General features: G+C 46.7%; 3 protein-coding genes and 1 pseudogene across 5 annotated transcripts in view; 1 reads left to right on the forward strand and 3 right to left on the reverse strand.

The window, feature by feature from the left end:
• LOC134294628 (zinc finger protein 135-like) overlaps positions 1-5,975 on the reverse strand; it is a 188,194-nt gene extending 182,219 nt beyond the window's left edge. The window contains exon 1 of the mRNA XM_062966211.1: positions 5,860-5,975. The gene's annotated coding sequence lies outside the window, so the exon portion shown is untranslated. The remainder of the gene's footprint in view (positions 1-5,859) is intronic.
• The window catches only part of LOC134294615 (zinc finger protein 850-like), a 162,834-nt gene that overhangs the window by 86,254 nt on the left and 51,116 nt on the right, over positions 1-25,464 (reverse strand). The window lies entirely within an intron of this gene.
• LOC134294630 (oocyte zinc finger protein XlCOF22-like) overlaps positions 1-25,464 on the forward strand; it is a 54,022-nt gene that overhangs the window by 24,303 nt on the left and 4,255 nt on the right. The window contains exon 1 of one of the 3 annotated variants that reach the window (XM_062966215.1): positions 17,333-17,449. The exons of 1 other annotated variant lie outside the window; for it this stretch is intronic. The gene's annotated coding sequence lies outside the window, so the exon portion shown is untranslated. Of the gene's footprint in view, positions 1-17,332; positions 17,450-21,460; positions 22,577-25,464 lie in introns of those variants that run through there. One more of the 3 variants, XM_062966214.1, reaches the window with a different exon arrangement.
• On the reverse strand, positions 9,071-17,097 carry LOC134294624 (zinc finger protein 658B-like; annotated as a pseudogene).

Below are 25,464 nucleotides of genomic sequence, written 5' to 3' on the forward strand. Positions count from 1 at the left end.
AATATATAATAAACATATTATCATAATGATAATATTCTATAGTAATTATAATTTGATTTTGGACAAAGCTTAGGATCGTATATTTTGGCAAAGGGTAGATTTGTGTGAAGCCCAAAGGAGTAGATTGACAACAAATCAGATAGGATAAGATAATTATTATATTATAATATAATTAACTTATCCTATCCAATTTGACTTTGGTAATATTATAATATAGTAATAATCATACAATAATATAATAATTGTAATATATTATAATGGCATAATATATAATACTAGCTGTGCCCGGCCATGCGTTGCTGTGGTATGTCTGGTGGTCTGGGAAATAAAGTCTTGAGGAATTGGTGGGAGTTAAGGTCAAGGGTCAAGGTTTTCCCCAGACATTAAGTCCAGTGGTGCCTGACTCTGGGGGTTGGTGGTCATGTCTGTTTCTAAGCCGAAGAGCCGGCGTTGTCCGTAGACTCCTCCAAGGTCATGTGGCATGACTGCATGGAGCGGCGTTGCCTTCCCGCCGGAGCAGTACCTATTCATCTACTCTCATTTGCATGTTTTTGAACTTTAGGGTTTGGAGAAGCTGGGGTAATAGTGGGGGCTCTCTCCGCTCCCCCAATTCAAACCTGCGACCTTTCGGTCCAGAAGTTCAGAAGCTCAGCATTTTAACACGCTGCGCCATCGGGATATTATTTGCTGAAGGTTGTGAATATACAGTATTTCTGATTGGTTTTTTTTCTTTTTGCCTGTTGGAGGCAAGTATGAATGCTGCAATTAGGGGAAATGATTAGTATGTAATAGCCTTGCAGATTTAAAGCCTGGCTGAGTGAATTTTTCGTTGGGAGGTGTTAGCTGGCCCTGATTGTTTCCCGTCTGGAATTCCCTTGTTTTCAGAGTGGTGTTCTCTGCGATATTTTATGTGCTTCTACTGTCTGTGGCCCTGGGAAAACAGAGGATTTGTCAGACTTTGGTGATGGGAATGCTTTGTTGGGAGGTGTTAGCTGGCCCTGATTGTTTCCCGTCTGGAATTCCCTTGTTTTCAGAGTGGTGTTCTCTGCGATATTTTATGTGCTTCTACTGTCTGTGGCCCTCAGAAAACAGAGGATTTGTCAGACTTTGGTGATGGGAATCCTTTGTTGGGAGGTGTTAGCTGGCCCTGATTGTTTCCTGTGTGGAAAGGTTCTCCCCTTGGGCGCCTTTGCTGAGGAGCCTCCCGGGTGGGGCTCAAGGGCGGGAGGGTGAACTACAGCTCCCAGGAGGGAAGTTTCCCGCCCTCTCCGCTCCGGCCTCCCTCCGCGGCCTCTCCTCGGCCAGGCCTGCCCAGCGGGGCCTCTTCCCTCCCGGCCTGGCCTCACAGGCCTCTCTCGCCTCACGGAAGCCCCGCCCTGCCGCCCGTCCATCAAAGGGGGGAGGGGGACGCAGCCAATGGGGGGCCTCCGGTGGGCGGGGCGTCCCGGGCTCAGCCAATGGGAGGGGCGGGGGCGGGCTCCGGGGAAGGAGGAGGACGAGGAGGAAGATGGCGGCGCCTGGCCTGGTCTGTGTCTGTGAGGCGGGAAGGAAGAGGACGGAGAGGCCGAGAGAGAGAGAGAGAGAGAGAGAGAGAGGTCTGTGGGGAGAGGGAGGCTCGCTGGGGTGCCCGGGGGGGAGGCGGAGGGGAGTGTGGGCCAGGCCCGTCCTCGGCGGGAGGCCTACCACTCCCAGGGCCCGGATCAGCCCTTGAGAAAGACGAGGCCCGGGCTGAGGTTCTTCTTCCTTGTGGGTCTGCACCCCAGGCGCTGCCAGGCAGTTTCTGCTGCTTTGTGCTCGGGGTTCATGCCGTGTTTCCTGGATGTTCGTGTTCGGTCTCAGGTGACACCAAGGTCTTTAGGGTGGAAACAGATGCCAGGCGGTGCAAAACCGGATGAACAGTGAGGTGTAGACACCCTGGGATCACGCGGCTTGTTTATTAAGAGCCACATCCCCTCTGTTAACTTGGCTACAGGCCACCCCTCCCCTCCCAATATTTATGTATTTATCGTGTCAGAAGCGAACCGAGGGTACAAGTGGTCATGTATTTAAAAACACAAAGTAAACAAAACCTTGGCCTTCTACTAAATGTCCTTTGACCAGAACCTGGCCCCTTGGAGTGAGTGAGTGCCTCTGGTGTGGCTGTGAGAAGGCCCTCCCTTGTGCATGTGGTGGGGCTCAGGCCGCATTGGAGTCCGTGGCCGGTGGTTTGCTCTCCTCCACATTCGCATGTCGTGGACTCCACTATGAGGCCCCATTTCTGAAGGTTGGCTCTGCGTCTCGTGGTGCCAGAGCGCAGCCTGTTCAGCGCCTTCTGAGTCTCTCCGTCTTGTGTGTGCCCAGGGGGAGTCTCCCATTCGGTATCAGCCATGGTTTTACCCTGCCACTTTTGGACTCTTGCTTGCTGAGGTGTTCCTGCGAGTATCTCTGTAGATCTTAGGAAGCTATTTCTTCATTTAAGGCCTTGGCGTACTGACTGATATCTGAACAGAGGATGGGCCAGAGACGTCACTGCCTTGGTCCTTTCATTATGGGCTGCTACTTCCCAGCAGATGTCAGGTGGTGCAATACCGGATGAACAGTATATTTTCTCCAGCGATGTGAGGCGTAGACACCCTGTGTTCATGCGGCATGTTTCATTAAGAGCCACATCCCCTCTTTTAACGTGGTGAGATGCATTCCACGCTGGGCATGCGTACTCAGCCGCAGAGTAGCCAAGCGCAAGGGCCGAGGTCTTCACTGTGCCTGGTTGTGATCCCCAGGGTGTGCCAGTCCTCTTTCGTAGGATGTTATTTCCAGCACCCACTTGTTGCTTGATGGCCAAGCAGTGCTTCTTGTGGGTCAGAGGTGACTCCCAGATATGTTGGTGTGCGGCAATGCTCCAGTGGGATTCCTTCCCGGGTCATCCTCTGCGCCTGACTTGCAGCATACAACCAACTCTTTTCAATGGGAATCAGAGGATCCCACAGAAGGGCCACCCTGCCCGGCCCCCTCCTTTCTTTCTTTCATGCAGGAAGGGAGGAGAAGCACCACGAAAGCAGCCCCAACAGATGACCACCCAGCCACTGCTTAAGAACCTCCAAAGAAGGAGCCTCCCACCACTGAGCAGCCCTTCCTGAGGTTCAGGTGGATCTCCTTCCCTGTCCTTGGAACCCACGGCTCCGCTGAGGCCTCGTCTCCAGGGCAGCGGAAAGGAAGCCCCCTCCCTCTTCCTCGGGGCCTCCTTCCCCATGTTTACATGTGGCTCCTCTCCAGCCCCCTCCTCTCGGTCTTCTTTTCCGGGGACTCAACAGACCCCGCTTCTCTTTCAGCCAGAGGTTCTCAACTTTCCTGATGCCACGACCCCTTAATACAGTAGTTCCTCATGTTGTGGTGACCCCCAACCATAACATTATTTTCATTGCCCCTTCATAAATGTCATTTTGCTACTGTTGTGAATCGTAATGTAAACATCTGATATGCAGGATGTATTCTCATTCACTGGACCAAATATGGCACAAATACCCAAAGCACTCAAATTTGAATACTGGTGGGGTTGCGGGTGTGGGATTGATTTTGTCATTTGGGAGTCGTAGTTGCTGGGATTTATAGTTCACCTACAATCAAAGAGCATTCTGAACTCCACCAATGCTGGAATTGGACCAAACTTGGCACACAGAACTCCCATGACCAACAGGAAATGCTGGAAGGGTTTGGTGGGCCTTGACCTTGCGTTTGGGAGTTGTAGTTCACCTGCATCCAGAGAACATTGTCGATTCCAAATAATGATGGATCTGGGCACCCTGGAAGTGTCTCCTGATGGGAGGGAATGGGCCGCCTGCCTGCAAGGAGGGATCCAGGGGACGTTGCCCAGATGTTGGGATGTTGGGTGTTGAGTGAGGAAGGTCCCCAGGAATTGGGGGTGGAGCTGGATCGGACATATAATATTATAATAATGACATTCAATAATAATAATAATAATAATGATGCTATAATATGGTATTATAACTGATATAATGTAATAATAAGAGATATTGGGTTGTGTCTGTGTTTATCATCTTATTTAAACCCCAGTCTCTCATTTCCATTCTCTCTCTTTTTAAAAAACTCTTACGTCTTATTTGTTTTAAAATATTTACTGCGGAATTTTCTAACATTAATACTGGTGTTAAAGGAGATAATAATAATCCCTGGCCTCAGTTTTATTTTGCATTCTTTTCAAATTTCCAAAAGGTTTTTAATAACTAACTGGCTGGTTACAGGGACCATCCGCACCACTATGAAAACAGCTCCACTGGCTTCCAACAAGTTTCCGCGCCCAATTCAAGGTGCAGGTGGTTACCTAGAAAGCCCTATACACTTGCGGTCCAACCTCTTCAGGACCGCATCTCCTTTTATGAATGGTCGCGAAGTTTAAGATCTGCCAGGGAGGCCCTCCTCTCGGTCCCGCCACTGTCTCAAGTAGGGTTGGTGGGGACGAGAGCGAGAGAGAGACTGCGATGGGGGGGGGGCTTCCTTCTCGGTGGTGGCCCCGTGGCTTTGGAATGCCCTCCTGAAGGAGATCAGGTTCCCCTTCTCTTCAAGCTTTCTGGGCACAACTGAAAACACATTTCTTTGAACAAGCACTTTGGACCAGGATGAGCACCTTCCTCACTCAACCTGAGGCCTTAGGGATGGATTCTGTTAGTACTTTATGGACTGAGACAGTTCACAGCCTGTTGTACCCGCAGCTTTGCTGCAGTGTTGAATTTTAATCGGTTGGGTTGTATGTTATTCAATGGAATTATTGTTTTGTGTAATTATTGATTGTTATTGCTTTATTTGTTATATATTTTGCTGCATCTTGTGTGTTCTGCACAATTGTGTGCTTTTGTGAGCCACTCCGAGTCCCTTCGGGGAGATGGTGGTGTTATGAATAACTTCGCAATAATGAATAACTTCTCAACTTCTCTCTAGGTGCCAATCTTGTGGAACTCAATTTTGATTAAAAAGAAAAAGGTAACACTCACGTGTCTGTATCACAGTCAATCATACACATAACTGTCAACATGGAGGAGAAACCCTTTACATGTCTTGAGTGTGGAAAGAGCTTCAGTTGGAGGAGCAATCTGCTACGGCATGAAAGGACTCACACTGGGGAGAAACCCTTTGAATGCCTGGAGTGTGGACAGAGCTTCACTCATCGTTCAGGCCTACGTCAACATCAAAGGACTCACACTGGGGAGAAACCCTATAAATGCCTAGAGTGTGGACAGAACTTCACTCAAAGTTCAGGTCTACGTAAACATCAAAGGACTCACACTGGGGAGAAACCTTATAAATGCCTGGAGTGTGGACAGAGCTTCACTCGTAGTTCAGGCCTACGTTCCCATCAAAGGACTCACACTGGGGAGAAACCCTATAAATGCCTGGGGATCACAACCAGGCACAGTGAAGACCTCGGCCCTTGCGCTTGGCTACTCTGCGGCTGAGTACGCATGCCCAGCGTGGAATGCATCTCACCACGTTAACAGAGGGGATGTGGCTCTTAATAAACATGCCGCGTGATCCCAGGGTGTCTATGCCTCACTGTTCATCCGGTTTTGCACCGCCTGGCATCTGTTTCCATCCTAAAGACCTTGGTGTCACCTTAGACCGAACACGAACATCCAGGAAACATGGCATGAACCCCGAGCACAAAGCAGCAGAAACTGCCTGGCAGTGCCTGGGGTGCAGACCCACAAGGAAGAAGAACCTCAGCCCGGGCCTGGTCTTTCTCAAGGGCTGATCCGGGCCCTGGGAGTGGTAGGCCTCCCTCCCTCCCTCCGCCGAGGACGGGCCTGGCCCACACTCCCCTCCGCCTCCCCCCCGGGCACCCCAGCGAGCCTCCCTCTCCCCACAGACCTCTCTCCCTCTCTCTCTCTCTCTCTCGGCCTCTCCGTCCTCTTCCTTCCCGCCTCACAGACACAGACCAGGCCTCAGGCCAGGCCAGGCGCCGCCATCTTCCCCCTCGTCCTCCTTCCCCGGAGCCCGCCCCGCCCCTCCCATTGGCTGAGCCCGGGACGCCCCGCCCACCGGAGGCCCCCCATTGGCTGCGTCCCCCTCCCCCCTTTGATGGACGGGCGTCAGGGCGGGGCTTCCGTGAGGCGAGAGAGGCCTGTGAGGCCAGGCCGGGAGGGAAGAGGCCCCGCTGGGCAGGCCTGGCCGAGGAGAGGCCGCGGAGGGAGGCCGGAGCGGAGAGGGCGGGAAACTTCCCTCCTGGGAGCTGTAGTTCACCCTCCCGCCATTGAGCCCCACCCGGGAGGCTCCTCAGCAAAGGCGCCCAAGGTGAGAACCTTTCCACACAGGAAACAATCAGGGCCAGCTAACACCTCCCAACAAAGTATTCCCATCACCAAAGTCTGACAAATCCTTTGTTTTCTGAGGGCCACAGACAGTAGAAGCACATACAATATCGCAGAGAACACCACTCTGAAAACAAGGGAATTCCAGACGGGAAACAATCAGGGCCAGCTAACACCTCCCAACGAAAAATTCACTCAGCCAGGCTTTAAATCTGCAAGGCCATTACATACTAATCATTTCCCCTAATTGCAGCATTCATACTTGCCTCCAACAGGCAAAAAGAAAAAAAACCAATCAGAAATACTATATATTCACAACCTTCAGCAAATAATATCCCGATGGCGCAGCGTGTTAAAATGCTGAGCTTCTGAACTTCTGGACCGAAAGGTCGCAGGTTTGAATTGGGGGAGCGGAGAGAGCCCCCACTATTACCCCAGCTTCTCCAAACCCTAAAGTTCAAAAACATGCAAATGAGAGTAGATGAATAGGTACTGCTCCGGCGGGAAGGTGTTGTCGACCGCGTTTTAGGGGATCGGGCCCTTAAGGAGAGACCCGACCCGGTCCTGAGGGAACGGACCTTGGCGAAGCCAAAAGGAGAATATAAGCCGCAATACAACCTGAAGCCGAAATGAAGAAGGTCTGCCAAAGTTGAAGGAAAATCCGCCAAGGAGTCTTTATTGAGCGATTCAGCTGAAAAGGACTCTAGTAGTGATCATTCAGTCTACTAGGGCACCATATAATCAAAATAAAGCCATATTTATACAAAGTCTCAGTCTGACAGCCCCTTGAATTTCCCGCCCCGCTCCCCCGCCCATCTGATTGTTGATAGGCTAGAAGGTTGAACGAGGCGGGCTTTCGTTTCCCGCCTTGCTCCGCATGGCCCAATAGGAAGCTGCTTTTTGTCTCTACCCGGGCCAATCAGGAAGGGGAAGGCGGGAGTTATTGGAACAATGAAGTGACAGGGCAGGAAAGATTGGATTAATTCCTGTCCGGCCGATTTCTAAAGGGATTAATGACAGCAATCAAGGGTTCCTGTCACGTATACAGATTTTAGATATGCCTTGGGGTGTCAGGGGGGAAGTGGTGATGGGTGTTGATGAGCCAAAATTGACAGGCTCCACAGGGCGCCTTCCTGAGGTGTCCTGGAATTTCCTTAGGATGAGATATGACAATGTTTGCCTTGGAGGCGAATCACCTTAGGACAACATTCCGAATTCGGTGACTCAAGCCTTATATTGTCCATGCAATCTGAATTAGATTGGGTTAAGATGTGGCAGATTATCCTTTTGTTTTTGGGAAGGGAAGCCTGGGTCACAGGATCTGGGGTTCATGTTGAGTTCAAAATATTTCCTATTTGATTTCATGATTTGACAAATTATATGAAATAAAATGAAAAATAAAATAAAGTTGGAATATAAACCCTGCTGGGAAAAATACATATTTTCCGGGGATCCCAAAGAGTACAAATACATATAGGCAGATAGATAGATTTCGAGGAAATAAGGGAGAATCCATAAAGGTGGGTTACATTGCATAAAGGGGAATCATGAATGATATAAACAATTTGAAAACATTTGATAAGAACGAAGTTCACAACATCTGGGGAACCCAATATGGAAATTCATAAAAGTGGAGTTTTAGCAGCATGATTTCACAATTCATGAAGTTGTTATCTCTTGCCTCAGAGTGCAGGGATAATCCACAGTAAACTCCAGTAAAAAGTCTCAATCACCTTCTACTATAAATATATGAAATATAGAACATAAAGTCTTGATTTTTGAACTATCTTTTACAAAGTCCTGGGGGGGGGGGTGGTCACCTCGATCACAAAGGTAACGCCGCTCCATGCAGTCATGCCACATGACCTTGGAGGAGTCTACGGACAACGCCGGCTCTTCGGCTTAGAAACAGACATGACCACCAACCCCCAGAGTCAGGCACAACTGGACTTAATGTCAGGGGAAAACCTTGACCCTTGACCTTAACTCCCACCAATTCCTCAAGACTTTATTTCCCAGACCACCAGACATACCACAGCAACGCATGGCCGGGCACAGCTAGTATTATATATTATGCCATTATAATATATTACAATTATTATATTATTGTATGATTATTACTATATTATAATATTACCAAAGTCAAATTGGATAGGATAAGTTAATTATATTATAATATAATAATTATCTTATCCTATCTGATTTGTTGTCAATCTACTCCTTTGGGCTTCACACAAATCTACCCTTTGCCAAAATATACGATCCTAAGCTTTGTCCAAAATCAAATTATAATTACTATAGAATATTATCATTATGATAATATGTTTATTATATATTATTATACTCTTTGTATGATATTGTTATTATATTATGTTATTATAATATAAATGACGATGGCTTTCCCCTCGGGCCCCTTCTCTGGTCCTGCCCATCAAGGGAGCTCTCCCTCCCTCCCCCCTCCCTGGATGGCTGTTCCGTGCCTGCAGGGGGCGCCATGGAGACCCTGATGATGCGCCGCAGCATCTCCCCCTGAAGGCCGTTCCCTTGGGAAGCTCCCTTTCCCGTTCACAGCAAGAAGGATGGCAGTCGTTGTCTCTCTCTTGGCTCTTGCTCCTTGCCCGGTGCTTTGCAGCCTGTCGCTGTGTCGCCTGGTTTGGTCCACATCCCGGTGAGTCTTTTTCGCTCCTCGTGCGGGGATGTTAGGTTCTCTTCTTCCAGTTGTGCTGTGGGTAAGTCTTCCCCAAGAAGAAAGCACCAAGACATACGCTGGGCAGATTCCAACAGATTTTTATTGTACAGAATACCAGAATCTTCTCTGTAGCCCATTTATATAGGGGCTCACACATACCATAGGGTCATTGAGGTTTTATGGCTGGCATCTGTTCTTTGTCAGCGCTTGGAACCTTTTGGATCCGAGGCCTCACCTGGGAAGTGGCGAGGTTCCCAAACAGGACACAGGATAATTATCTATATATAAAAAATGTAATGTGTATAACTAGGACCAAGTTAACAACAAAACCACTGGGCCAGATCACACCAAGTTTGGCCACAATCCACCAAACCATCCCAGGTATGTCCTTCACTCAACCCTCCCCCCTGAAAAACCTATATCTGTTTTTCACTTGCCCCCCTCCCTTCACTCTCCGCCCTTGCCCTGAGGAGGGTGACTGTGTTTACAGCTAACGGGGGAGCCCAGCATGCAGAGAAGAGCAGGTAGAGAGAGAGGCAGCTGCCAGGGCTGTTCTTGGAGGGGCTTCTCTCCTTCCTCGCACACAGGAACACATAGACATCCAATAAGAAAGCAGAGGGAGGGAGGAGGGAGGAGGAAGAGCCGCTCTCTCCCTGGCTGCCAGTCAGAAGGTAGGCCCCGCCCCTTCAGGCCCCACCCCCTTCATGTCATAGCAACTCACAATGGCGCCTCAGGGACAGGTAGAGTTTATTGTGCCAAATTGCTATGTGTGTGTGTGTAAAGAAATCCTTGCAAAGTTGTTTGCAAAAGATCTCTGCAAAAGGGGAGCTCAAACAATGTATCTGTTTGCTGGCAGATAGCTGGGTTTGTCAGCTGGGAATCTGGGCTTCCAGGGAGAGCACAGAAAAGACATGCTCTCCAGCTACGGTCAAGTAGCAGTTTGAATATGCTATGCTGGATATATTGAATGCTGATTGATTAGTTATTGATCTTATGCAACTACATGGACATTGTACGATTGCAGAACTGTTTTATATTTCCACTCAACAAGCAAGAGTAAGGTTCCTTTGTTCTTTCAATTCCTCTGCCTGGTGTGAGTTTCTTTGCACATGGTGTTAACTGGATGCTGCTGGTTCTGCTATATTCACTCCCTAACAGAGTTCACTTAGGCCTCTTCCACACTGCCTATAGAATACCGATTATCTGATTTGAACTGGATTATATGGCAGTGTAGACTCAAGGCCCTTCCACACAGATATATAACCCAGAGGCACATAATCCACAGCATCTGCTTTGAACTGGATTATCTTGATTCCACACTGCCATATAATCCACTTCAGTGTGGATTTTATGCAGCTGTGTAGAAGGGGCCACATATAATCCAGTTCTAATCAAATAACGTTAAGATTATAAACATAATATATAATAATTACTGTGGTATAATAATACAGAACAATATAATCTCTAAAATTGGGACAGTAAATAAAGAGCAACACTCTGAAAACAGGGGAATTCCAGACATGAAATAACCAGGGCCAGCTAACACCTCCCAACAAAGGATTCCCCCAGGGAGGAAGCAGCCAGGCTTTGAAGCTGAAAGGCCATTACATGCTAATCATTCTGGCTAATTGCAGCATTCATACTTCCCTCCAACAGACAAGAGTTCTTTCTCCCACCCTGGAGATTATTCCACAGGGATATAAACCCCACTTGCCTGGCTGCTTCCTACCTAGGGGAATCCCTTGTTGGCCAGCATGAATAGTACTGAATAGCCTTGCATCATCAAAGCCTGGCCAATCCTCTGCTGTGTGAAGGCCGCAGCCATTCTTTTTGAGTGTGTGCACTCAAGCTCTGCACATGGGTACTCCTTTATCTACACAGGCAGTAGAAGAACAGAAAACATTGCAAAGAACAACACTCTGAAAACAGGGGATTTCCAGACATGAAACAACCAGGGCCAGTTAACACCTCCTAGGATTCCCCCAGGGAGGAAGCAGCCAGGCTTTGAAGCTGAAAGGCCATTATGTGCTACTCATTCTGGCTAATTGCAGCATTCAAATTTGCCTCCAGAGAGTTAAACCACTGAGCTGCTGGACTGGTGCCAAACCCATGCCACCAACACCGAGGAAGGAAATGATGTCCAAAGGCATTTAAACATTAAACCCCATTTTGGGCTAAAACCGGGTCTATCCACACTTCCAGTTTCAGCAGTTTTGACCCTTTTAAATCCCCCTCTTTTTTTTTGCAAAAAAATAAAAATAAAAAAGATTAAAAGCAACAATACAAAAAATGCAGAAATTATATATAATGCTTCAATTGAACATGAAACTAACTACAAGAGATACAAAACTAAATCAGAAACAAACACACTATCGAAACAATTACCTACATAAACACACAACTGAACTAGAAATCAGATAGGGATACGTGCCTAAAGGCCTCATTCGATCTGTTAATTTTTATCTCTCATTATTCTTCTCCCTTTAGATAATATAATATAACCACACTTCTATTTCTGATAACACTCTTCCAATTAATAGATATTACAACTGACATTTGCCCACATTGTTGTCAGTTTGTTCGTTTTGGCTAATTTGCAGATCTTCATAAGCCATTATTTTTGCTTTGGAATAAAACATTCCTTCCATCCCTGTCAATTCTCACTTTAGTATCTCGCAGTAACTACCCATGCTTTCATTCTAATTGATCATCCAACATTCTCAGCATATAAAACTCTAGTTTCATGTAACCTTGTTTCCTTCCAGAATGGAACATATTTTAGTTCAATCTTTCTTCAATACACCACATGTGATGAAATGTTCCAACTTTGAGCTTGAATTTCCAAAATGTGCAAGAGTTGCTTTTGTACATGTTAGAATGACACTCTGGGGTCAATTAACACCATTATCTTCAGGGTGAATTTTATGATGTTTATGTATAAACTTACTCCGTGAAAAGCTCTGTCCACACTCCATGCATTTCTATGGTTTCTCCCCAGTGTGAGTCCTTTGATGTGAACGTAAATTTCCACTCTGAGCAAAGCTCTGTCCACACTCCAGGCATTTATAGGGTTTCTCCCCAGTGTGAGTCCTTTGATGTGAACGTAGACCTGAACTATGAGTGAAGCTCTGTCCACACTCCAGGCATTTATAGAGTTTCTCCCCAGTGTGAGTCCTTTCGTGTGATCGTAGGCCTGATCTATGAGTAAAGCTCTGTCCACACTCCAGGCAGTTATAGGGTTTCTCCCCAGTGTGAGTCCTTTGATGTCTACGTAGTGCTGAACTATGAGTGAAGCTCTGTCCACACTCCAGGCAGTTATAGGGTTTCTCCCCAGTGTGAGTCCTTTGATGTGAACGTAGTCCTGAACTACAAGCAAAGCTCTGTCCACACTCCAGGCAGTTATAGGGTTTCTCCCCAGTGTGAGTCCTTTGATGTCTACGTAGGCCTGAACTCTGAGTGAAGCTTTGTCCACACTCCAGGCATTTATAGGGTTTCTCCCCAGTGTGAGTCCTTTTATGTGAATGTAGGCCTGAACAATCACTGAAGCTCTGTCCACACTCCAGACAGTTATAGGGTTTCTCCCCAGTGTGAGTCCTTTGATGTGTATGTAAGCTTCCCTTCCGAGTAAAGCTCTGTCCACACTCCAGGCAGTTATAGGGTTTCTCCCCAGTGTGAGTCCTTTGATGTGTATGTAAGCTTCCCTTCCGAGTAAAGCTCTGTCCACACTCCAGACAGTTATAGGGTTTCTCCCCAGTGTGAGTCCTTTGATGTGAATGTAAGTGCCCCTGCTGAGTAAAGCTCTGTCCACACTCCAGGCAGTTTTAGGGTTTCTCCCCAGTGTGAGTCCTTTGATGTCTACGTAGGCCTGAACTCTGAGTGAAGCTTTGTCCACACTCCAGGCATTTATAGGGTTTCTCCCCAGTGTGAGTCCTTTTATGTGAATGTAGGCCTGAACAATCACTGAAGCTCTGTCCACACTCCAGACAGTTATAGGGTTTCTCCCCAGTGTGAGTCCTTTGATGTGTATGTAAGCTTCCCTTCCGAGTAAAGCTCTGTCCACACTCCAGGCAGTTATAGGGTTTCTCCCCAGTGTGAGTCCTTTGATGTGTATGTAAGCTTCCCTTCCGAGTAAAGCTCTGTCCACACTCCAGACAGTTATAGGGTTTCTCCCCAGTGTGAGTCCTTTGATGTGTATGTAAGCTTCCCTTCTGAGTGAAGCTCTGTCCACACTCCAGGCAGTTATAGGGTTTCTCCCCAGTGTGAGTCCTTTGATGTGAATGTAACTGTCCCTTCCGAGTAAAGCTCTGTCCACACTCCAGGCAGTTGTAGGGTTTCTCCCCAGTGTGAATCCTTTGATGTCTCTTCAGGTTTCCATGCTGACTAAAGCTCTTTCCACATTCGATACATTTATATGCTTTCTCCTCCATGTCAACAGAGTTATGTGCTATGTATATTTAATTCCAATATGGACACTTGATTCTTATTTTTCCCTTTCTGATCACTCACAGCAGTGGGTTCAAATTACAGGAAAGTAGTTTCCATCTAAACATTAAGAAGAACTTCTTGACTGTAAGAGCTGTTCGGCAGTGGAACTCTCTGCCTCAAAATGTAGTGGAGGCTCCTCTGGAATCCTTTAACCAGAGGCCAGATGCACATCTGTCAGGGGTCCTTTGCACTTTCCTTGCACGGCAGAGGCCTGGACTGGGTGCCTCCTGCAGTCTCTTCCGACTCTTCCGTTCTGCTCTATAATCCAAAGTGAATGTAGGAATTCAGCAAGATCACAAAGTCAGTGTTTTAATTGTCCAAAACTCATAAGATTGTGGGTGAACTACAACTCCCATCATGCCAAGTTAACCCCCAGAAACTCCATCAATACTTCCAAGTTTGTATGTTGGGTAAGTTTGCTCTTGACGCATCACGAGTGGGGTCCCGTGTGCTTACTGGCTGTAGGGTGAACTACAACTCCCACCATGGTGAGTCTGTCCCCTCCAACTCCTCCAGTAGGTTGGAGTTACATGGGGTTCCGTGTGCCAAGTGTGGTCCAGATCCATCATCAGTGGAGGTCGCAGTTTCCGTGGTTGTGGGTGAACTACAACTCCCAGAAAGGAAGATCAGTCCCTCCAAACCCCTCCAGTAATCACATCTCGGCATATCAGGTCCGTGTGCCAAGTCTGGTCAAGATCCATCCGTGTTTGGCTTCACAGTCCTCTCTGGATGCAGGTGAACTACAACTCCCCCAAATCAAGGTGAATTCCCCCAAAGACCTCCAGTATTTTTTGCTGGTCACGTGGGTTCTGTTTGCCAAGTTAGTTCCAGGTCAATTGTTGGTGGAGTTCAGAGTCCTCATTGATTGTTGGTGAACTATACATTCCAATATGGGTGAACTATAACTCTTGGAAGTCGAGGTCAATCGCCCCCAAACCCCATCAGTATGCAAAGTTGGCCGTGTTGGGCCTGTGTGCCAAGTGAGTTCCAGGTCCATCATTGGTGGGGTTCAGAGTGCAGTTCTTAGATGGCAGGTGAACTATACATCCCAGTCCCTACAACTCCTCTAAACCAGGGCCAGTTCTCCCCAGACCCCCCCCCTCTCTCTCTCTCCAGTCTGTTCAGCTGCTGATCAATTCCTCTGTTTGCTGTGTGCCAAAGGGAGGGGGGGAGGGAAGGAGGAGGGAAAACATAAAAATATATTATTATAAAAATAATAGTATAATATCATAAAAAGAATACAATAATATATAATAAAATATTATAATTATTTTTAATATTATATCATGATTACAATTTGACTTTGGTCAAAGCACAGGGTTGTATAGGGGTAGATTTGCATGAAGCCCAAATGAGGGCATCGATGATAAATCAGATAGGATACTTATATCATTATATTATGATAAAATAATAATAATAATATATTTAAAATCATACGATAATGTAAAATTGTAATATAGTATAACATAATATATAATAATAAAGTATATTGTGAAAAAGAAATCTAATATAATATTACATTATTTGATAATAATAACATAATATACTAATACAATATAACACTATAATAATAAAAATAATATATAATAAACTATAGTATAGTAATTGTAATATATTATAATGAAGAAGCCCCTGGGACCTTTCGGTCTGCAAGTTCAGCAGTGGGTTAAACTGCTGAGCTGCTAAACTTCCGGACTGAAAGGTGAGTGGTTGAATCCAGGGAGTGGGGTGAGCTCCCGCTGTTAGCCCCAGTTTCCGCCAACCTAGCACTTTGAAAACATGGAAACGTGAGTAAATCAATAGGTACTGCTGCGTGTGGCCACATGACTCTTGGAGGCACGGACAACGCCGGCTCTTTCTTCGGCTCAGAAATTGAGGCGAGCCCCCCCCCACCCCCCCAAAGCTGGACACAACTGGGCTCAACACCAGGGGAAAACCTTTACCCTTAAATATATTATATTATTGCATATTCATATTACTATTATTATTCTATTATTGCGTTATTGTGTAATTATATTGTCATGTTCTATTATTCTATCTTCATATTATTCTATTTTATTCTGTTACTTTATAATTTTCACTCCTTGCCCTTTGGCCCAGTTCACTCTCGTTCAATTCCTTTGTACTGTTTTTATACCATGTTTTATGATGCTATTGTTACTATTTTATTGCTTTACTATATTACGAGGAGCCCCGGTGGCACAGTGTGTTAAAGCTGCTGAACTTGCAGACCGAAAGGTCCCAGGTTCAAATCCCGGGAGCGGAATGAGCGCCCGCTGTAAGCCCCAGCTACTGCAAACCTAGCAGTTCAAAGACATGCCAACGTGAGTAGATCAATAGGTACCGCTCCGGTGGGAAGGTAACAGCGCTCCATGCAGTCATGCCAGTGGCCACATGACCTTGGAGGTGTCTACGGACAATGCCGGCTCTTTGGCTTAGAAATGGAGATGAGCCCCAACCCCCAGAGTCGGTCACGACTGGACTTAACGTCAGGGGAAACCTTGGCCTTTACTCTATGACAGTGAAAGTATTTGTATTTGTTGATGATGCGCGTCTTGTATGCAATGGCCTGGCCCTGGCCCCACGTCAGCCGCCCTGAATCCCTTCGGGGAGATGGAGGCGGGACACAAAATACCATTATTATTACTACAGTAGAGTCTCATCCAACACTCGCTTATCCAAGCTTCTGGACTATCCAATGCATTTTTGTAGCCAATGTTTTCAATACATTGTGATTTTTTGGTGCTAAATTCGTAAATATAGTAATTTGACATAACATTGCTGTTTATTGAACTGCTTTTTTGTCAAATTTGTTGTAAAACATGATGTTTTGGTGCTTAATTTTTAAAATCATAATGTAATTTGATGTTTAATAGGCTTTTCCTTAATCCCTCATTATCTAACATATTCGCTTATCCAACGTTCTGCCGGTCTGTTTACATTGGATCAGCGAGACTCTACTATTCTATTCTATTATTCTGTTATATTATTATTGGACCCTATTGATCTATTTCCATATCATTCTATTATTGTATTAATATATTTTATGTTATTATATTATCATCATATTATTATATTATTCTGTAATATTATTATTTGACCCTATTGATCTATTTCCATCTCCTTCTCTTATTGTATTCATATATTTTATATTATTATTATTGTAATTCTATTCTTCTGTTCTATTATTCTTTGACCCTATCAATCTATTTCCATATCATTCTATCATTGTATTCATATATTTTATATTATTATATTATTATTATTGTAATTCTATTCTTCTGTTCTATTATTCTTTGACCCTATTGATCTATTTCCATATCATTCTATCATTGTATTTATATATTTTATATTATATTATTATTATTATTATTGTAATTCTATTCTTCTGTTCTATTATTCTTTGACCCCATTGATCTATTTCCATCTCGTTCTCTGATGGTCTTCCTATATTATTATCCTATTATGAGGACTGTATCTCCTTCCTTACCTTCCACTCTTCTCTCCCTCGATGACGGAGGCGGGGGGGCCCCAGAGCGGGGTGAGCCTGGCCCTGCCCTGCCCTGCCCTGCCCTGCCCACGGGCCCCACCCGCCACGGGCCCGGCACCCCCTCCCTCCCTCGGCACACAGGCAGGCCCCTCGGCGCCCTCCCTCCCGCCCTCCTGCCTGGCGGGGTCCGGGGTGACCGGCCAAGGCCTGGGAGCCCTCGCTCGCCCGCCCGCCCGCCCTCACGGCGCCGCCTTCTCTCTCGGCCACCGCCATCTTCTATCAAAGGAGGGTTGGGAGGCACGCAGCCAATGGGGGCCTCCGGTGGGCGGGGCGTCCCGGGCTCAGCCAATGGGAGGGGGCGGGGGCGGGCTCCGGGGAAGGAGGAAGACGAGGAGGAAGATGGCGGCCTGAGGCCTGGTCTGTGTCTGTGAGGCGGAAGGAAGGCGGCGGAGGGAAGAGGACGGAGAGAGAGAGAGAGAGAGAGAGGTCTGTGGGGAGAGGGAGGGAGGGAGGGAGGGAGGGGGGCTCGCCTGGGGTGCCCGGGGGGGGGAGGCGGAGGGGCCCGGTTGGCGGCGGGAGTGTGGGCCAGGCCCGTCCTCGGCGGGCGGGCGGAGGGAGGGAGGGAGGCCTACAACTCCCAGGACGCCCTCCTCCCCAGACGGGTCTCCACAGGACGCCTCCCGGGCCGGAAGGTCTGCTCCAGTGGTTTCCCTCCCTCCGTCTGCCTGCCTGCCTGTCTGTCTGTCTGTCCCGTTGTGTTTCTAGGATCCACCTGCTCTGTTGTTTCCGCCATGTTATTTATTTTGATTATTCCATTGATATCCCGCCCTTCTCACCCCGAAGAGGACGCAGAGTGGCTTACGTGAGTGGCATTATTCCGTGCCTGAACAACAACAACAACAATTAAAAGCCTTTAAACAACCATTTAAAACAACATTAAAACAACCTATGTAAACATGAGACGACTCTTGTGCCTAGATTTGATGCCAGATAATCCTATCCATCAATCCAAAGCCAGTTCCAACTATATTGCACAGATCATGATGTCGGGCCAAATGCTTGATCCCAAAGCCATGGTTTCTCTTGTTTGCGAAATGACAGGACGGGCGGAAGGGGCCGATAATCTGATCCTCCCAGGGAAGGAGTTCCACACTGAGGGGCCGCCACCGAGAAGGCCCCGTCTCTCCTCCTCACCAGTCGTGCCTGCAATGCATGAAAGTTCTCTGGAGCTTTCCAAGATGGATATTGTCCATAAATGATATAGAATATCCAATACATTAAAATAGAAAACGTGGCTTCTAGGGCTTGGGTTGATATGGATATTGTCCATAAATGATAGAATATCCAATACATTAAAATAGAAAACGTGGCTTCTGTGGCTTGGGTTGATACTGACAATTTTGCTTACAGTTTGAAAGAAATTAAAGTTGAGAGTGACAGCACTTATAAACCTTAACATTTATTTCACACGCATTTGAAATAAAATACTGTAGACTCAAAACAGTCAATTTTTCTGAGAAAAGGCAAATTGCTAGTCAGTCCCAAATTTCTATGATGTTTACTATAGCAGCCTAAGTCCAAATGGGAAACCTTGTCAAACCGGCCAATAAATGTGCATTCGGGGTCCAAATGCAAAGACCTGAGGTGTTTGTTGAAGGAGTACCTAAAAATGATGAATCAGATCCAATGGGCTTCATTTTAGTCCCATTAGATAACACACAAAGTTGTGAACTCTGTGATCAAGGATGTGGAGGATTTATAGAGAATAAATAGACAGAGAAACACTTCACATTGTTTTACAGATGAGTACAAATTCCTATGGACAGGAATATTATAAGCTAGAAATTTCAGCAATGTTAATACGTTGTCAGCCGCTTTGGGTCCCCTGAGGGAGAAGAGAGGGATGTAAATAGAGATTTGTTGTTGTTGTTGTTATTAAACCAGGCCTGCCTGCACAGCTGGCCATGTTGGGTCTGTGTGCCAAGTCTGGTCCAGATCTGGCCTCACCTGGGTTCCCTCCTTTCTGGCTGCAGGTGAACTGCAACTCCCAGAACCAAGGCCCATTCCCAGGGGCCCCTGCAGGATCTTCAGTGGGTCAAGGGGCTTCTTTGTGGCAAGTGGAGTGGGTGGGGCCACAGTGTCCGTGAAGGTCCGGCCAGTCCCGTCTTCCGTGGCCAGTGTGGTCCAGATCCAGGGTTGTTGGGTCGGCCGTTCTCTCTGGATGCAGGTCAAGTACAACTTCTCTAAGTCATGATGTAAATCTTCCCCAAACATCTTGGGAATTGAAAACATGGTTGTTCCAGAGCGCTTTGAAATGAACAGGCCCAATAGAGCTGTCATGAGAAGACTTCTTCCTGTTTTGAAAGCATATGGTCACTGTCACTCATTTCCATGATACACCACTGTCCCCACTGGGTTGCTTTTAATTACTCTGATTTTATCTGCTTGGATTTTAATGTATTGGCCCATTATTTTATTTTGTTGGAATGCTTTAAATTTATGTCAAATAGGTTGTTGTTGTTGTTTCGGGCTTGTCCCTGTTGTGAGCCGCCCCGAGTCCCTTCGGGGAGATGGGGCGGGATATAAAAATAAAGTTGGAGTGCCTCCTTACCCCTTGGAGTGAGTGCCTCTGGAGTGGCTGTGAGAAGGCCCTCCCTTGTGCACGTGGTGGGGCTCAGGCCGCATTGGAGTCCGTGGCCGGTGGTTTGCTCTCCTCCACATTCGCATGTTGAGGCCCCATTTCTGAAGGTTGGCTCTGCGTCTCGTGGTGCCAGAGCGCAGCCTGTTCAGCGCCTTCTGAGTCTCTCCGTCTTGTGTGTGCCCAGGGGGAGTCTCCCATTCGGTATCAGCCATGGCTTGAGGTTCCGGGTTTTAGCCTGCCACTTTTGGATTCTTGCTTGCTGAGGTGTTCCTACAAGTATCTCTGTAGATCTTAGGAAGCTATTTCTTCATTTAAGGCCTTGGCGTACTGACTGATATCTGAACAGAGGATGGGCCAGAGATGTCACTGCCTTGGTCCTTTCATTATGGGCTGCTACTTCCCAGCAGATGTCAGGTGGTGAACAGTATATTTTCTCCAGCGATGTGAGGCGTAGACACCCTGTGTTCATGTGGCATGTTTCATTAAGAGCCACATCCCCTCTTTTAACGTGGTGAGATGCATTCCACACTGGGCATGCGTACTCAGCCGCAGAGTAGCCAAGCGCAAGGGCCGAGGTCTTCACTGTGCCTGGTTGTGATCCCCAGGGTGTGCCAGTCCTCTTTCGTAGGATGTTATTTGTTGCTTGATAGCCAAGCAGTGCTTCTTGTGGGTCAGAGCGCGGTCCAGGTGACTCCCAGATATGTTGTTGTGCGGCAATGCTCCAGTGGGATTCCCTCCCGGGTCATCCTCAGAGCCCAACTTGCAGCATGCAACCAGCCCCTCCCGATGGGAATCAGAGGATCCCAGAGTGTGAAGGAACCCACAGAAGGGCCACCCTGCCCGGCCCCCTCCTTTCTTTCTTTCATGCAGGAAGGGAGGAGAAACACCACGAAAGCAGCCCCGACAGATGGCCACCCAACCACTGCTTAAGAACCTCCAAAGAAGGAGCCTCCCACCACTGAGCAGTCCTTCCTGAGGTTCAGGTGGATCTCCTTCCCTGTCCTTGGAACCCACGGCTCCGCTGAGGCCTCGTCTCCAGGGCAGCAGGAAGGAAGCCCCCTCCCTCTTCCTTGGGGCCGCCTTCCCCATGTTCACACATGGCTCCTCTCCAGCCCCCTCCTCTCGGTCTTCTTTTCCGGGGACTCAACAGACCCCGCTTCTCTTTCGGCCAGTGGTTCTCAACCTTCCTGATGCCACGACCCCTTAATACAGTAGTTCCTCATGTTGTGACCCCCAACCATAACATTATTTTCGTTGCCCCTTCATAACTATGATTTCTCTACTGTTGTGAATTGTAATGTAAATATCTGATATGCAGGATGTATTCTCATTCACTGGACCAAATATGGCACAAATACCCGAAGTGCTCAAATTTGAATACTGGTGGGGTTGCGGGTGTGGGATTGATTTTGTCATTTGGGAGTCGTAGTTGCTGGGATTTATAGTTCACCTACAATCAAAGAGTATTCTGAACTCCACCAACTATGGAGTTGGACCAAACTTGGCACACAGAACTCCCATGACCAACAGGGAATGCTGGAAGGGTTTGGTGGGCCTTGACCTTGCGTTTGGGAGTTGTAGTTCACCTGCATCCAGAGGTCGATTCCAAATAATGATGGAACATTGTCGATTCCAAATAATGATGGATCTGGGCACCCTGGAAGTGTCTCCTGATGTGAGGAAATGGGCCGCCTGCCTGCAAGGAGGGTGCCCAGGGGAGGGTGTCCGGATGTTGGATATGAGACCTTCCGGAGTAAGGGAGGGAGGGAGACGTCTCTGTGCATGGCCCCAGGAATCGGGGGTGGAGCTGGATCGGACATATAATATTATAATAATGACATACAATAATAATAATAATAATAATAATAATGTTATAATATGGTATTATAACTGATATAATGTAATAATAGTAATAATATAAACTGTTCTCTCTCTTCCTTCCTGCAGATAGATATTGGGTTGTGTCTCTGTTTATCATCTTATTTAAACCCCAGTCTCTCATTTCCATTCTCCCTCTTTTTTAGAAACTCTTCCGTCTTAATTCTTTTAAAACATTTATTGCGGAATTTTCTAATGTTAATACTGGTGTTAAAGGAGATAATAATAATCCCTGGCCTGAGTTTTATTTTGTGTCATTTCCAAAATGTTTTTAATAACTAACTGGGGCTGGTTACAAGGACCATCCCGTGCCCCTATGAAGACAGCTCCACTGGCTTCCAACAAGTTTCCGTGCCCAATTCAAGGTGCAGGTGGTTACCTAGAAAGCCCTATACACTTGGGGTCCAACCTCTCTTCAGGACCACATCTCCTTTTATGAACGGTCGCGAACTTTAAGATCTGCCAGGGAGGCCCTCCTCTCGGTCTGCCACTGTCTCAAGTAGGGTTGGTGGGGACGAGAGCGAGAGAGAGACTGCGATGGGGGGGGGCTTCCTTCTCGGTGGTGGCCCCGTGGCTTTGGAATGCCCTCCTGAAGGAGATCAGGTTCCCCTTCTCTTCAAGCTTTCTGGGCACAACTGAAAACACGGTTTTTTGAACAAGCCTTTGGACCAGGATGAGCACCTTCCTCACTCAACCTGAGGCCTTAGGGATGGATTCTGTTAGTACTTTATGGACTGAGACAGTTCACAGCCTGTTGTGCCGCAGCTTTGCTGCAGTGTTGAATTTTAATCAGTTGGGTTGTATGTTATTCAATGGAATTATTGCTTTGCAATCTTTTTCTTCTTCCTGGCTTGCAAGAGGCTCTCACTCACTCTTCTTTCACTTTTGAAAACATTCTCTTCTTGTCTCTCTCTCTCTTAAAAAATAAGATCACTCCAGCCTGGGAGGAGAAGCGGAGGACGGATGTTTTGGAAAAGACAACACACTGTAGTCTCCAGGCTCCACTGCCTGGCTTGACCTTGACCCGATTATAAGCCGGGGGAGGCTCTTTCAGCTCATAAATAAAAAACTCGGCTTATCTTCGAGTATATACGGTAATATTTTGTCTTCCATTCTTGTATGATTCTTACCTTCCTTGTCTTTAATGGATGTTATTATTTTCTTCCCTTTCTAACGTGTGCTGCTTTGGCTAATAATTTGGAGTTTCTGCATTACTGTATTCAAAGTATTCTCTATTTAAAAATATCAAATCTTTTTTGAGTCCTTTCTAACTTGGGTTTTTCTAGCTGTTTTCTCGTTGCTAATGCTTTTATGTAGAATAATCAGCTGCACTTTCATCATACAGTCCAAATCACCTTGCCGGCTCCTAGCACTTTACCCCACTCTGGTTCCACTATTCATGTTTGCACAAGTCAGCCCCTCCCACGTAATCCTAAACAGCCCCACTCCCCTGTCTAACTGATATGCTATGTGTTTTATCTTAAAGTTTTAAAATTGTTTGGTTCTTGCTATGTATTTAAATTTTGTAACTTCTACTGTTTTTATGCATATGTCAACTGTTGATTTTAGAGCTTTGTCCCCATGTAAGCCGCCCCGAGTCCCCTTGGAGAGATGGAGGTGGGATATAAGAAATAAATTATTATTATTATTTGTAATCATCTTCCCTTTATAGCAGTAGCCAAGGCCTCGGCAGTTGAGCGATACCACCTTCACCTGATCCACCATTTTGCTTGCATTCTTCTGTTTCTTTGTTTATTTTATGTATTTATTTCCATCATTTCTATCCCGCCCTTCTCACACGAAGGGACTCAGGGCAGCTTACAAAACTGGCAGAATTTGATGCCAATACACAACAATACAAAAGAATAAAAACATAAGCAGTTAAATACATATTTAAAACAATACAAAATACTTGAGCCATTCATCCACATAACCTTGTACATAAACCTTAGTCCAGGCTGAGTTGAAGCCGACAAAACTTATTCTTTGAACACTTTGTTCAACACTTTGTTGGTCCCTTTAAAGTATAACACCATATTGTACCACACTTCCCCCCCCCCCCCCGCAATACTACTACTACTACTACTACTACTACTAATAATAATAATAATATTATTATATTATTATTGGGGCCGGGCTGTGGCGCAGCTGGCTAGTAACCAGCTGCTATAAATCACTACTGACCGAGAGGTCATGAGTTCGCAGCCCGGGTCGGGTTAAGCCTCCGACCATTAAAAAAAAAATAGCCCCGGCTTGCTGTTGACCTATGCAGCCCCGAAAGACAGTTGCATCTGTGAAGTAGGGAAAATTTAGGTATGCTTTGTGCGGGAGGCTAATTTAACTAATTTACAACACCATAAAACTGCCATCAAAACACGAGGAAAAGAATGAGGAAGAACAGCCACCAAGTGGACGGTGAAGCAACAGCTCCCCCAGTGGCCGGAATCGTGAAGCTGGAAAGATGTTAAAATGCCTCTGTGTCTGTCTAAAACTGAATGTTGTTTTTCTGTTGCCATTGAATGTTTGCCATATATGTGTTCATTGTAATCCGCCCTGAGTCCCCTTCGGGGTGAGAAGGGCGGAATATAAATACTGTAAATAAATAAATAAACAACAACAACTACTACTACTACTACAACATTATTTTTGTGTCCCGCCACCATCTCCCTGCAGGGACGCAGGGCACCTTACATGGGGACCAAGCCCAATCAGACAAAGGTCAAAATATAACACAATAAAAATACATATACCAACATCATAAAGGACATAATTTAAAACATAATTCATCATACAACAACCAATATTTAGCTGAGCGTAATGGACGTTTCCGAGCTAGGGACAAGGGAAAGGCCTGTGCAATACAGCTGCGAGGGGAGGGCTGGTGGCAAAGTGCGAGAGGCAGGTGATAAGTTAAGGCTGGAAGGGCCAGTCAGGTTAGTACAAGCCCAGGGCAGGGGCAATAGTAAAGTGCAAGAGTCGAGAATTAAGTTATAGCTAGAGGGATCCAAATTATTTATGTATTTATTTGCAGCATTTATATTCCGCCCTTCTCACCCCGAAGGGGACTCAGGGCGGATCACATTACACGTATAGGCAAACATTCAATGCCTTTTAACATAGAACAAAGACAGACAAACATAGGCTCCGAGCGGGCCGCGAACTCATGACGTCCTGGTCAGAGTGATTCATTGCAGCTGCTCTTCCAGCCTGTGCCACAGCCCGAGCCAATCATTTAGTGAACTGAATTAATCAAAGGCACATTGGAACAGCCATGTTTTTAGGTCTTTACAAACAGGGACAGGGCGGGCACTAGTCCCAGGAATGTGTGGGCTGGGCGGGAGAGGGTTCAAGGGCCTTTCCGCATGGAAACCCCTTTCCTTTCCTTCCTTCCCTCTCATGCTGCCATGTTCCCTCCTCCTCCTCCTCTTCTTCGGTTGGGCCGGGATCACGGGGGTGTCGAGGGCCAGGAGCCTCCTTGAGGAAACAAGGCTGCAGTGGAGGGAGGGCAAGCTCGTGCTTTCTCCCCAGAGGATGCGCTGAGGGAGAAGTGTGAGGCTCCTTCTCCTCCTCAGTTTCAGCGCATCCACCGGTGGTGAAGAATGAGGACCTCTTAGCCCTCCCTCAAGTGTGACCTTGTTATTTCAGGGAGGGGCTTTGAATTAGCCAGTTGGGAATGCAGGTCCTTGTTAGTTTGGAAGATTCATTTGGGAAATGTGGCCGGAGTGACCCTTTGAGATGCTGAGGAAGCAGAGTGGGGAGTCCCTGTGGCAGGGGAAATAATGACACAATCGATAAAGAAATCCTTGTTCCTTTGAGCATTTAGCACAATGTTGGTAATTCAGGGAAAACCATGATCCAGAACATGTTACACTCTTGAATGTTGGGAGGAGTTCTGCCTGCCTGCCTGCCTGCCTTCTGTTCCTTTAACCACGTTTTGGTTTGACCCAATGAAATGGGTGTGGCCTTCCTATATGGGAAAAGG

The sequence above is a fragment of the Anolis carolinensis genome, unplaced genomic scaffold, assembly GCF_035594765.1.
Source record: "Anolis carolinensis isolate JA03-04 unplaced genomic scaffold, rAnoCar3.1.pri scaffold_18, whole genome shotgun sequence".
NCBI lineage: Eukaryota > Metazoa > Chordata > Lepidosauria > Squamata > Dactyloidae > Anolis > Anolis carolinensis.